Source organism: Parus major, chromosome 5 (assembly GCF_001522545.3).
Source record: "Parus major isolate Abel chromosome 5, Parus_major1.1, whole genome shotgun sequence".
Taxonomy (NCBI): domain Eukaryota; kingdom Metazoa; phylum Chordata; class Aves; order Passeriformes; family Paridae; genus Parus; species Parus major.
Genome location: NC_031774.1, coordinates 50,167,476 through 50,180,549, shown reverse-complemented (window position 1 = coordinate 50,180,549; position 13,074 = coordinate 50,167,476). Strand labels below are relative to the sequence as shown.

At 42.0% G+C, this 13,074-nt stretch overlaps 1 protein-coding gene and 1 long non-coding RNA gene across 8 annotated transcripts in view; one reads left to right on the top strand and one right to left on the bottom strand.

The window, feature by feature from the left end:
* EVL (Enah/Vasp-like) overlaps positions 1-13,074 on the bottom strand; it is a 117,792-nt gene that overhangs the window by 48,304 nt on the left and 56,414 nt on the right. The gene's annotated exons all lie outside the window — the stretch shown is intronic.
* On the top strand, positions 3,182-6,108 carry LOC117244528. Its single transcript, XR_004497805.1, has 2 exons — positions 3,182-3,972; positions 5,737-6,108. It is a non-coding gene; the product is annotated as an uncharacterized LOC117244528 (long non-coding RNA).

Sequence of the window (13,074 nt, the reverse complement as noted above, 5' to 3'; positions counted from 1 at the left end):
ACAAAGCCCTGATGATAACTCCTGAAAGTCAGTTAATGAAAGATTTTAATGAAAGTCAGGGTAATGAAAGAAGCTTCTTTCCCTCTGCAAGGCATTTCGAGTCCACAAGGTGCAGCTGTTAGCCCTCTTCTAGAGATGGTTTCATACCAAGGATTCCTGGTTATTAGACAGGCCACAGTCCTCTGATTTTGAGGATTTAATTCTTATCCCATGTCCTGTGTGGCCTGTACACGGAGCCCTATGAAAACAGACCATGTGATTGGTTCCCAAAGCATCTCCTTTCAGAACTGTATCTCCTGTGAAAATATACCATCCCAAACCAGCTGGTTTTGGCTGGGGGAGGAGCTGGTTCTTCTTGTTGGTGTTGGCTTGGTTTACTTTTCGTTTGGTTGCTTCATTTGTTTTTTGAGTTTGTTTTGTTTTGGGGGGTGGGTGGGTGTTGTTTTTGTTGTTTATATTTTATTTTGAGGGTTTTTTTGTGCTGTGTATGAAGAAGCCAGCACAGACACTACGCTTCACCCTATCAGCAGGTCAAATTTTGGGTTTGCTCTTTTTTAAATACAAGTCATTGATAACACGATCAGAACACTAGTGTAAAAGCTCTGGAAGACCATCCACTACTGACAGGGAGAAGATTAATTTAAATTTGCTCCAGCCAACCATCCCTGTTGATAAACCCATGGCAGAGGACAAACCCTGAACAACTGGGGCCATGGAGGAAGGAATCCTAGAGACTACCAGAGTTCATCCCTGAATGCTCTCATATTAACAGGAACTTGCATGAGGGGAAAACATGCTTCAGCTGAAAAAATGAATGAAACTAAGATTTAACACTAACTTCTGTAGGCACTGAGCTCAGTGAGAAGACTGAAATGTGGTGGTGAAAGCCCAGTGAAAACATTTCTAAATCTCCAAGCAATTATTAAACTGGAAGAATTAAAACCACCTAATTTTAAAGCACATATGTATGGAAGACATCATCACTTTCTTAGTGTTGCAGAACAATTAAAATGAAACCCAAAAATCAGCTGATTACAACAGATACTTTCAGAATCATGTGATACGACAAAAATCCCAAATATCCTACCGTATCCATTTCTCATGTAATATGAGAAAATACCAGTTTAATTTATGTAGTGTGAAAGCTGACAATATGTTCTGCAGTTTTGTTTAAATAGCTAATGTTCTCACATTAGCTGTAAATTAATTTTGACACTAAAAATAAATGTAATAAAAATAATGTGAAATCAAATAATTCAAGATGCTGCTGACCAGGACTCATTGGTGCCTTAATGTTCCTAGTGCAGCCATGAAAAATGAACTTTTGGCAGAATTTGGGGTTTAATTAAAAAATTTATTGTAAAACAATGTTTGAATTTGCAGAGAATTGCATGGAGGTTTGATTCTCATTAAAAGATATACCTTTTTTTTTTAAATATCACAATGTTTCCTCTCATCTTTAAAAATGAAAGCTGTCTTTTTACAGTTTTGTGCTTTGCCATGACTTTGAACTTCAAAATGGAAACACAAGAGAATCTTTAGCTTGAGTTTCTCTTTATTTTGAATCAGAAAGATGGGGTTTTGTCATTGCCTTCATGATAACCAAATCTGGTAATTTACATGATGTGCATTTGAAAACAAAAAGTGAAGCAAAATGAAAGTGAATCAGAATGAAAGATACACACTTCATCTTCTCAGGCAGGTTGAAAGTTCAATTTTGATTTTGGTGAAATAAAAGCCACAACCAAATGCAACCCATTTCTGGGGGAAAAACAACTTGGTTTCCATTTAAAGAACCTTGAAAACCCTTGGTGTGGACCTCTCGGTGAGTTCCCCAGGCTCGAGGCACTTTGAGAGCGCTCCAGAGGAAAAGCCCAGTTTGTGTGTCTGATCTGTAATTTAGCTTCAGAAGCTGCAGAGACACCCCAGGGAGTGTAAGCCATGGCAGAGAAGTGTGTGAGCAAACCTGCCTGCAGAGCAGACCTGGTGCAGCCCCTGCTCCCTCAGCCCCCAACACATGACCTTTACAGCATGACCAAGGACACAGCTCTACACACTGACGTCTTTGCAGTCCCTTCTCACTCTACCACTGCAAAAATAGTTTCCCTGTGTGTTACAGCTTGCTGACCAAAGCTCCTGCCCCCAGCTCAGCTTGGTGGCTCTCTGCCTCTACAGTGTTCTGCACCATTTGCAGCGTCAGGGAAAACATTATTTAAAAATACAGCGGTGCTGAAAGATCTGACTGCAATAGAATGCGATGTAAGACAAGAAATATATACAGCATGACCCTTGTTGGGCAATTTCTGGACACACCAGTAAACTCTGATAAGCCAAAGGAGGTGATTTGGAGGTGCACTCACAGGCTGATGAGATAATGTAAAGCCACCCAGGGGCAAAAGAAGAAAATGTCTGTAAGAAAATCATTGCAATAAAATTTAAAAAAATATGCAGTTTCTCTGTGCTTATAGGAATGTTACAGCACAGACCAAAAAAAGGAATCAGATGCCAGCTCATCCAAAGAGCCAAATATCTATTTTCAAGCTTTAGCTGTTAAGTTGAAATATCATATTTAGAGTAATCAGAAAGGTCAGAGACATGAGAAATAAAATAATCAGCAGGAAGCATAAGGCACCCTTCCCTTTGGATCCTCACCTTTGTTACACTTTTCAAATCCCTTTTCCTTCCACAAACTAGGGATAATATTACTCATTTATCTGAGTCAGGAGTTTTCCTGCTGACTCTACCAGAACCAAGTTTTCTCTTGGTGCCTTCTGCCTCCATTGCAGATCCAGAAACTTGTCCACACACTTGGGCCATGCATCTCCAGAGCCTCTCCCTCCCTGACTGAGGGTGCCCCCCCTGCTGCACTCTGCATGGTAACTCCTGCCAGCTTTTGCATTAGATGTGCCACCCTCGTTAGTCATCACCAGCACTTAGTGCTTTGGCAGGCTCCAGAGGACACTGAAAGGCTCTTTTTTCTGCCCAAGTTTCATTAGCCCTCCTGTTTTGCTGATTCAAAGTGTTTCCTTTTGCATTCAGCAAGGACCCTGTAAGATCTGCTGGCAAAGCATCTTGAGAAGTGAAATTGCAATGTATGCATTTGCACATGATGCAGGGGAACCTGGGCACCCCGACCCAAAGGTGCAGAGTCATTTCTACTGCAGATGCCAATGGTAAGCCAAAAAAAAAGAAAAAGCAAATACTCCATAATCTAAAGTGCCTTAGAAGGGATATCCATTAAATTTCAGGACAATCCATATTCACATGGATTTCTGACAACATCCAACCTTCTGGATGTCCTTGTGCTCCTGACTGCAAAGCACCAGACGGGCACACGTGTAGCTGCAGTGGTGCCCCTCGGTCTGCCATGCTGCAGGAAATGCACCATTTCTTGACAAGAACCAGCAATGCACACATAGCAAGTTTAAGCGGTCAAAAGAGGTTATAACCTCAATGGCTTTGACCCCAAGTTTATTTTTAAAGGTGTGAAAAAAGCCAAGATGCTCTTCAGTTCACCTCTCCCACCGTGCTGTACGGCAAGCTAATGTTCACACAGGTTCCTAACCACCAGAGGGAGTCCCGGGAAACCAGCACCGGAGAAAGCGGAGTTAAAATTGGTGTTTTCTACAGAGATCTCCAGAATACTAATCAAGACCAACAGATAAAGCAATCCACGCAAATCTGCTTGACGGTGATTGCTTGGCAGGGTTTGGCTTGTTTGTCAGTAAGGTGGAGCAGAATTCCAAAGGCACCACCAGGACCTGAACCACGCTGTGTCCTCAGCTGAGCACGTACAAAGGCCGCACGCTTGGAGAACTAAAACCACCTCTTGGGGGATTCCTGAACTGAACTGAACTGCAGCATGGCCCCACGCTGCTCCATTCTACCACACAATTTTTGCTCCTTGCTGCGTGGCAGGGACTGTGCAGCTTGTTGGGCCAGCAGCACAGGACTAGGGGCACTCACCTGCAGGTGAGCCCTCCTCGCCCCACCGAGAGGAAAATGCACAGTTATTGTAAACTGGATGCCCGGCATTTGAATGGCTGTAGTTCAGTTAAATTAATTCCATTTTCATTTGTATTGCTTCATTAGAATTAACTGAAGAAATCACGAGTCATCACCACAAGGGTCTAAAGTTCTGCTTGCAGGAGGCGACACAAGCTAGGGCTTTCGAGCCCTGACTTGGTGAAAAATAAGGTGCTGGATGACCACAGAGAGTCACCTCAGAAGGGCATTAATAGACTTTGTGTGAGCTCCCCAGGGATTACCAGCCAGCAGGAGAAATGCTCTGCATGCTTTGCTGGCAGCAGCATATGGTGATTCACTCGGTGGCTGGAATTAAGCAGACTTTCCCCTCAGCTGAGCCTGCTGCTGCTGGAGAGGGTTCCAGAGCTCTGCCCTACCTCCCCAGCTGCACCACTGGCTGTCCCTGTCCCCAGCCCTAAATGCTGTGCTTGGACCAGGAACACCTTTCTAGTGAGTGCTGTTTGCACACTGAACTATGGCACATAATGACAGCATAGTTTAAAGGAAAAAATTCAAAATACTACCAGTTTTATCAGTGAAAAATCCTATTAGCCCAGCAAAGTATTCCTGGCTTCAATCTATACATGAGTGAATGTCTTCCTAAATTCACTTCTGGTTTAAAATTAAAAAATTTGCATGTAAAAAGCCCATCTGTTTGCAGAGCTCAGGCAGCCAGAGGAGTGATAACCTGACGTGCACTGCTCATGTGAACACATATATGGACATGCATAACACACAGGGATTCCTGGGAGTTCTTATTAACTGTCCCAAGGAACTTCATAGAGCATCACTAAAATACACATTATGCACACCAGTTTCCAGGCCCCTAATTTATTATTGTTAAACTACAGGTTTAATTATCATTGTAGTTACTAATTAATTACACCATAATTAGAAATCCTTCATACAATAATTAGAAAGTTTGGAAGAAGATCATAGTAAAATTGTCAGGGATCAAAGAAGAGTTCTTAGCATCAATCCTTTACAGTCAGTGATGAGGAGAGGGAAAATGGGATGAATTTTGCTTTTAGGGACACCTAATACATAACTGACTGTACCAAGAGCACCTGTTACTGTTTCTTGACCACACAGACATCACAGCTCAGGTATGAAACGTGGTGCTACAGATCCTCGTAGGTCTACTCCCATTATCAGGAAGATCATGGCCACACAATTACTAATTGCCAGGAGTGGGATCACAACTAGGGGAGTAGATGAGTTACTGTGCAGAAACAAGCTGTTATAGCGTCTGGCTCTTAGCTGAGAATACAGAAAGCCTTTTAAATAGAAAGAAGCAACCAAGGCCAGGCTGGGTGGGGCTTTAAGCAACTTCATCTAGTTCAAATTATCCCTGCCTACAGCAGGGGATTGTAACTAGGTGATCTTTAAGGTCTCTCCCAACCCAAACCATTCTATAAAAGGTCTCCAAATGAACACTGGCCAAAATCTGGCCTATACTGCTTGCACATCAATTACTGGACTTTGATAATTGTTTTTTTTCCTAAGCTAATATATTCTTCTGCCACTGACCATACTCTAGTGAAAAAGCCACAGTGAATCTTCTATCACTGCACTCTGGAAACTTCTGCAGTTTGCAGCACACTCAGAAAAACAGGTTTGAAGGCAATGGTGCAAGGGAATCTTGCTAGCATAAGTCAACGTGTGCAAGTATCTCTTAAATCTCTCAATATTTTTTTTTCCCACCCACAGTTTCCTTCCTGAAGTGGTTTTGATTTCGTGCAGAAGAGTTCAGCACAGCAAAGAGCATCAGCAAGAGGCTCAAGGGCCTTTAGGTTTCTAATGGTCTTCCAAGAACAGAGGCACCTTTTGCTGTTGCAGACGCTGGACAGCGGCTCTGGCGCTGCTGCTCTGAGCGCGGATACAACGGAGTCCTGCAGGAAAGAGGCTGAGATGCACACAGGCAACATGTCATGGGTTTTTATTTGCATAATGCTGTGAGAGCACTTTGGTGCCCTGGAAAACTTTCTGCTGTGGATCCCTACCAGCTGGGGGACTGAAAAACTGAATTAAAAAAATGCCGACTTCTATAGTGGAGAATAATTAAATAACGGTTTGACAGTTCCTGACAGATGCATAATAGCAATGATATTTACAATTCTAGCACTGAAAGGAGTCTGTAGTCCCAGTTTATCTATTCACAAATGAATCAATTCACCTCCTGTGCTCCAGTCAGCTGGAGCCAAGCCAATACAGAAGACTAACCAGTTTTACTCACTGCTTCTCCTGGCTGGGCCAGCTTCTTCCAGTTTTGGTTTTAAACATGTATCTCTTAATGTGGAGTGTACCCAGGCTCCTAGAAGTTGGTTACAGCCTAATGCTAATAATGCCAGGGTTGTGGGTTTGATCCCTGTATGAGCCATTCACTTCAGAGCAAGACTCAATGATCCTTGTGAGTCCTTTCCAACTCAGAATATTCTCTGGCTCTGTGAAATGTCTCATGTTCAATTAGGAAGCCCAGGTTACCCTGGGTTAGCCCTGAGAAGAGGGCACCTGAGCAGTTTGGCAGGCAGGGGAAGCCTGCAAGCAAGTGCCTATTATTCCAGAAGTTTGGTTATTTTGGAAAGATGGGCAGAGGGCTTGTGTGAGGACTGTCATTCCCCTCAGCACAGGAAAAAGTTTTGGGAATTAAACACAATGAGTGGTGCTGTGGCTGAGCTGGTATTTTACAGCTGGGGTCACAAGGGACTCTTGTCCTCCCAGGGTTGGGCAGAGACCTGTTGAACACTCAGTGGGGCACTGCCTGGGGCGTGCCTTTCACTGTCTGCTTCGCAAAAATAAATTCCCACTTTGTTTGCTGGGTAACAGCTCATCCCTGTACAACTGGCAAAGGAAGGAATTTATTTCTGTAGTAAGCAATATACTAAAAGATTCTGTATGTCACGTGGGCTTTTCTGGAACAGCTTCAGTGATAAAGTAATGCAGCAGATGAAAGGAAAAAGCACATCATCTCATTTGAATTTTGCCTCCCTCTTCATTGACTTACAAAGCACAGCAATTTAGATCAGAAACCCCCCTTTCTGCAGAACATTTCTGAGTGACTAAAGTTGATACTGAAACTGGTGTAGGCATCAGTCTGGAAACATTGTGAAACTTATTTCTCTAAACCTTTCTCTGGTGTTTTTGAAAGATGTCGGTCAGAAAATATTTATTCCCCTGAGAAAACTTTTGGTTTTTAAAGAAACAAAATGGTTTTTTTTTGTATTTTTCACATACACTTAATTAACCATTGCCTGCAGGCTGCTATTTTGGCTAGCACTAGGTGTTTGACCACATGGATCACACTTACAGTAGTGAGTCCAAAAGTTTGTTGCTTACAAGTTCTCTTTGCCTAAACTACAAATAGGAACAATGTCTGGAATGACTTTGTTCAAAGGCCTGCAGCACAATGCATGCTTATGGTTCTGCAATGCCTATGCCATCTGAAGTTACACACATCCTTAAATGTTATTAGCACTCTTAAAAGTAACATGTGCACTGAATACACCATTTTAGGGCTTTATAATCTGCACCAACACACCTGATAGTGTGGGAAATGAGTCCACAGTGCAGCATGCAAAGCACCTTTCATGGAGCACAGATCTCTTTACCCCAGCAGAGTTTTGGAACCAGCTGGCTGCAAGTGGGCATTGTGTTCTGTGATGGGTCCCTTCCATTATTGATGAGATATTTCATGTATGTAATGAAGATGAAGTCTTTTGTCTTCCCACACTGTGTTCTCTGTGGTGCTGCAAAGTCTTGGGGCAATAATATCAAATAAAACAGGCACTGCTTTGTCGAAGATGAATTCAGATGACTAAATTTCCCAGAAGTTACACTTTACTGCCACTGAAAAACTGAGGGATGCAGGACTAGTTGGCAAAATGTTTATGAAAAAAAAAATGTGAATATAACATTAGAAAAAATATAAAAAATCCTGTGTACACTTTATTCTGAAATCCAGTGCACCATAATCTTCACACACATCCTTCACTGACAGAATCCTTGCAAATACTTAGGGCATCTAACCAGGAGAGAGAATTTATGGTACATTGTGCTAGTTTATCTGCTATTTGATGAATCAAAGCTTTATTCTTTTATTTCTCCAAAGTGTTTTTCAAGGAACTTACTTCTAGCAATACAGGCATGTTGTCACTTCTGAAAATGGGTAAGAGCAGAATGACTGAAGGAAAGGAAAAAGATCTCAAACTCCTAAGAACTTAATAAAATCCAGATTATGGGAAAGGAGAAATGCATGTCAAATAATCCACAATGGTAGAAAAGGAAGCAGACCTTCCAACCAGAGGAAGAGGAGTGAGGAGCAATCCTTCTGACCATCAACATGCCCTCCCTGCAGAAATAAGGCTGGGTCTGTGAAGATGAAGGCACAGGGCTGAACTCTGCACCCTCCGTGACCTATGTCTGTATTGTGTGGTCTGCAAGACACTCAGAACAAGAAAATGGCTTTCTTACAAGGAATAAATAAAGAAATAAATCACTATTAATTTCCTTCAAACCTCTCTCCTATTTCAAGCTTTCCTCCAACTTCTCCCCTCTTAGTCAGATAAGGCAGCTGACCTCTAACTATGATTAACTCTGCAATGAGCCCTCTGCATACGGCTTTTCAGCATGTGGTGTTTACATTTAGAAATGGAATTTTCATACACTGTAAGTCAACAATAACTATCTAAGTCCCCAGGGCACAGATATCAAAAGAAAAGCAGAAGTTCACAGTATGTTATATTCACTCTGCCACAGGCAGCATTTACCAGCAGCACAAATCAGAGTCTTAATTCTTCTCCAGGAGGCACCAAGTCTTTAAGCCATGGAAGCCCAAGATACCCTCAGAGCTGGTCACGCCAAGCCACAGAGCTGAACCACTGTCCCCTTATGCAACAGGGGAGCATGCAGGTGCTGCCAGCAACCAGCTGGGACTCAGTGTCTGAGGAGAGCAAATAAGGAAAGAAAACAATGAAGAGTCCCTTTGAAAACTGGGCAACAAGAAAGGAGGGAAAATAGCCTCATTCTCTTTCTCCCAGAAGTGTAACCACTCACTGGGAGAAGCACTGGGTGTACAGGCTCCATTAAGCCCTACAGAAAGTTACCTTCATTACAGGCACCACTGCCTTTCCTACAAAATTATGGCAGGGAAGAACTTGCCCGTTTTAGCTCACTAATGTTCTTACATTATGTCCTGCTCCAATAACCATGCTGCCTGCCACCAGTCATTGCATTTGGTAAATCTAAAAGGATGTAAGCCCTGAAAAACATGAAACATCAAACAGCCTGTGGGCAGGATCCATGCAAAATTCTTCCCCAGTCCCGCAGGGCAGGAAAGGGTGATGCCCTGCCCCCACTGAAACCTGGCTGCAGATGACAAAGTAAGCTGGTGACACACTACCTTGTACCAGGTAACTTATGGCAGTGAAAGGTCTGACTTCTCAAAGTGGACACCCATGAAAGAAAAGCAATTAAATGGGAAGTTTTTTGTCATATTAATGGTCTTACTAAATGACACCATTAAACCACTGTAAGCAAGAGATTGGTAATGAGCAAGTCAGTGTTATCATTTGCTCTCATTTTTCAGGCTGGCTCAGGACCAATATTTCTCCTTTTGTTTGTAAGGGAGAACAGATTAAAGAGATGTATAAGGAAATCAAAGTAATTAGGCACACAAACAAGCTGGCAGGTAAACAATTGTGATTCAGTGAGGCAACTGTCAGCCTCTAAAGGAAGGATGGTACACATTTGTAATATTATTTCAGTTTTAGTCCCATTTTATCTGGTTTTGGATTACTCCTAAGCTAACCATTAGAATCCTTACAAAGCACAAGAATGAGCCAGGTCTGTGTTCACCTCTTTCAAGGCCTGCTTTAGCCTGCTGTGGGGACGTGCACTGGGAGAACATGGACACCTGTACGGTGGCCAGCTGCCCCCATGGGTAAGAGTGAGTACATCCACTGCAGAAACACAACCAGACAGAGAGTTTAGGCTAAACTCTGGGATGTCACACTCCTGGGAAGACATCTGTCTGTCGCTCTATTGGGAACAGCGAGAAGAACGACACAGACTCTCTTGAGAGCCGAACAGGAGAATTTCTCCCTCTGGTTTATTACTTCAGATCTTCTTTTATAGACCAATATGTGAAAGTACAGAAAGGTAAAACTCTTACTGGTTAGTGAATTAACACATCACAATCATTGGTCAGTGGTGTACATCACCCCTTGACCTTCTCTTGCAAGAGAACAAAAAACTGACAAACAGCACCTGCAAGGCTGTTTTCTATCTCTGAGGATTGTTTTGATTCCTCCTTATGATTTTCCAGGCTACTTTCTCAGGTGAGACTGAGAAAGTTATGCAGCCTGCTTTTCCACAGGCACTGTGCTCCCTGCTTCACAGTTAGCATCCATATCTGTCCCAGCACTGATCTTGACACATATCCTGGGTAAACACAGTCTGGCTGTAGGATCTGATTCAGCCCATTTAACCCTTGGCATTTAACAAAGCACTTGGTTTAGTTTTCACTCACCCCATGCAGTCAGAACAGAGATCAGTGCTTGTGGCTGGTCCTGGCCATTGGAGTTTCTCTCATGAAGAAGAGGGACAGTACAGTAATTCCCATCGCTAGCTCATAACTGTGTTCATTTGAAGTGACCCAGTCATTTGAAAGTCAGCACTACCTAAAAGTGACTTCCAACTCCCCAAAACATAGACCACTACCATTTTTTCAAACTAATTCAGCTTAATGCACCTCTCAAAACCCCACACCATTACTTTGTGCCAAGACTGGTTATGTTCCCAAACGTAACAGTACCCTGACTCCACGTCTGCTGAAGATATGATGCAGTCTCACATCTTCTGCTGTAGTCTACCATGATTAATTTTAGTTTATGGAAGTGGGTGGTAGAAGGAAGGGAGAAGCAGCCATGGAAGCCAGAATCTATTCAACTATGGGAGGATCAGCAGTACTCAAATGTAATAATGTCTCAGTGGCTATATAGGAAAAAACGAAACATTAGAAATAGCACGTGCCAAGTGGTGCTCACAGCACATTCCAAGCTGCAGAGGAGCACATAGGGTTTGCTGCCCTGGGAATGTGGCAGAGGGAGCCTCTGTTTCACCCTGGTTTTGGTTTATCTTTTTATGAGTGTATGAGCAGTTCTGGGCATACAAATGAACCCCTTAAAACTGCCATCCATCTGCACAAGCACGTGGGCAACTTTAATACACGGATGCATAGATATAATAAATACATTTTTTCCTAATGATTTTTCCATATGAAAAAAGCAGACCCTAATGCAGCATGCAGGCAGTGGCAGTGCCTGAAAAGATATATGGATATGTGTGCTTGTGTGAATTCCTATTCACATTAATCCATGCCCACAAAAGCTTAAGGGCTATAGAAGCCTGGAAGAGCAAATATGAAAAAACATTTTATACCTTATATCCATTATGTACTTTTGCTGTCAGTTTGCATGCTGAGATCACTGCAGTAAAAGGAAAACTTATGATGATATAAAAAGCTTCATTCTCATCTATTATCAATGCATAGCTAATATTAAGGAGAAATACCTCTGCAAATGAATTTCATAATTAAAAAAAATGAAAAATTAGTATTTTTGGAATTTGTTTCATAGAATTAGAGGGTTAAAAAAAACAAAAAAAAGCTGAAATTTCCTTTAATCAAAATTTCAGTTTTTGACAAGCTCAGCTGTAAAGAATGGGACAAGTGGCAATCTTTGAGACTCCTCACACTTTATGTATGAGACAAAAAGGGTTAATGAAGACTGGAAGTTTACCAGAATATTCTTTTTTGTCCTGAGAAGGAAGTTTTGTATCTGTGACCCAATTCATGTCTTGAATATGACAACTACAAACTCTAAATACAAGCTCTTCAGCATGGACTGGATTTTAGGCCTGTAAAGCATCAAAAGCACACTTTTAGTGCTAAGGAAATTAATTTAAAAATACCACAAAAAAAGGCAAAATGCAAATTATTGCTGGCTGTATATGCATAAGCTTCTCGGAAATTTAATATGTTTTTCAAGTGCTCAAAAACACTTTCTTAAAAATACCTGTTGTTCATTGCTAGGTGTAGCTAACATAATTTAGGGCTGTTTCTTGTATTTTAGCCTATGAGCAAATAAATTCTTATCCTGAGACTTTTGTTTCAACAGGCACCTCCCTGAAGCAAACTCAAAATCCTGCAAAAACCTCACTCCCTTTGATGGGAAGGGACAGATGGGGAAAAAGAAACAACCCAAATTTAAGGGCTTTTGAAAGAAAGGCAGACTCATCATAGACATGAAACCAATCACTAAACCCAGACCATAGTCAAAGAATCCTAATGTGGAGGTCTAAAAGGGCTGGGCACATCTGAGCAGCCAAAGAGCTCTGTACTCTTCAGACTTTCATGAGTTTGGGACTGGTGAATCTTGGCCAGATCTCCTCATGAAGTGGCCTGCTGTGGCGCAACTACAGCTGAAAATGCTCAAGATGAAGAAAGCAGAATTAAGTCCTCAGTACTTCTAATTATAGCTAAGAATTTGAAATATGTCTTGATTTTTGATGAGTTTTGCATTTGCCAGCTTAATAGAAAGGAAATAGCAAAATAAAAAAATCTGAACTCTTACAGTACAAGTACACTTTTAGTAAGACATATTTGTGTATAGGAGGTTGTCAGGAGACAATTTCTCTCCAAAGAGCTGCTGTCCATCACCAGTGAACACTGCAGTGAAACCTGGACGGCAGCAAGTGATGCAAACTTTGACTCACTGTGTTTCCAAAAGGAAAATAGGGCTGTGGTGTGTGCTTTTGCAGGAAAGGGGAAAAAAAAAGACACCACACAAGGACTGCTCTGTTTCCAGCCCAGGAGCTGCAGAGAGGTCACAAGCATGTAACTGAGGGCAATGCTTCATCCAGATACCACAAACCTGAAACTGGTTTCCACTGAGAAACCAGGACTTTGTTTTGGGCCCAGTTCAAGGTAATGCAATGACAAATTCACAGAACAGCAATCTTCACCACAAACTTCTTCTACAGTCAATATAG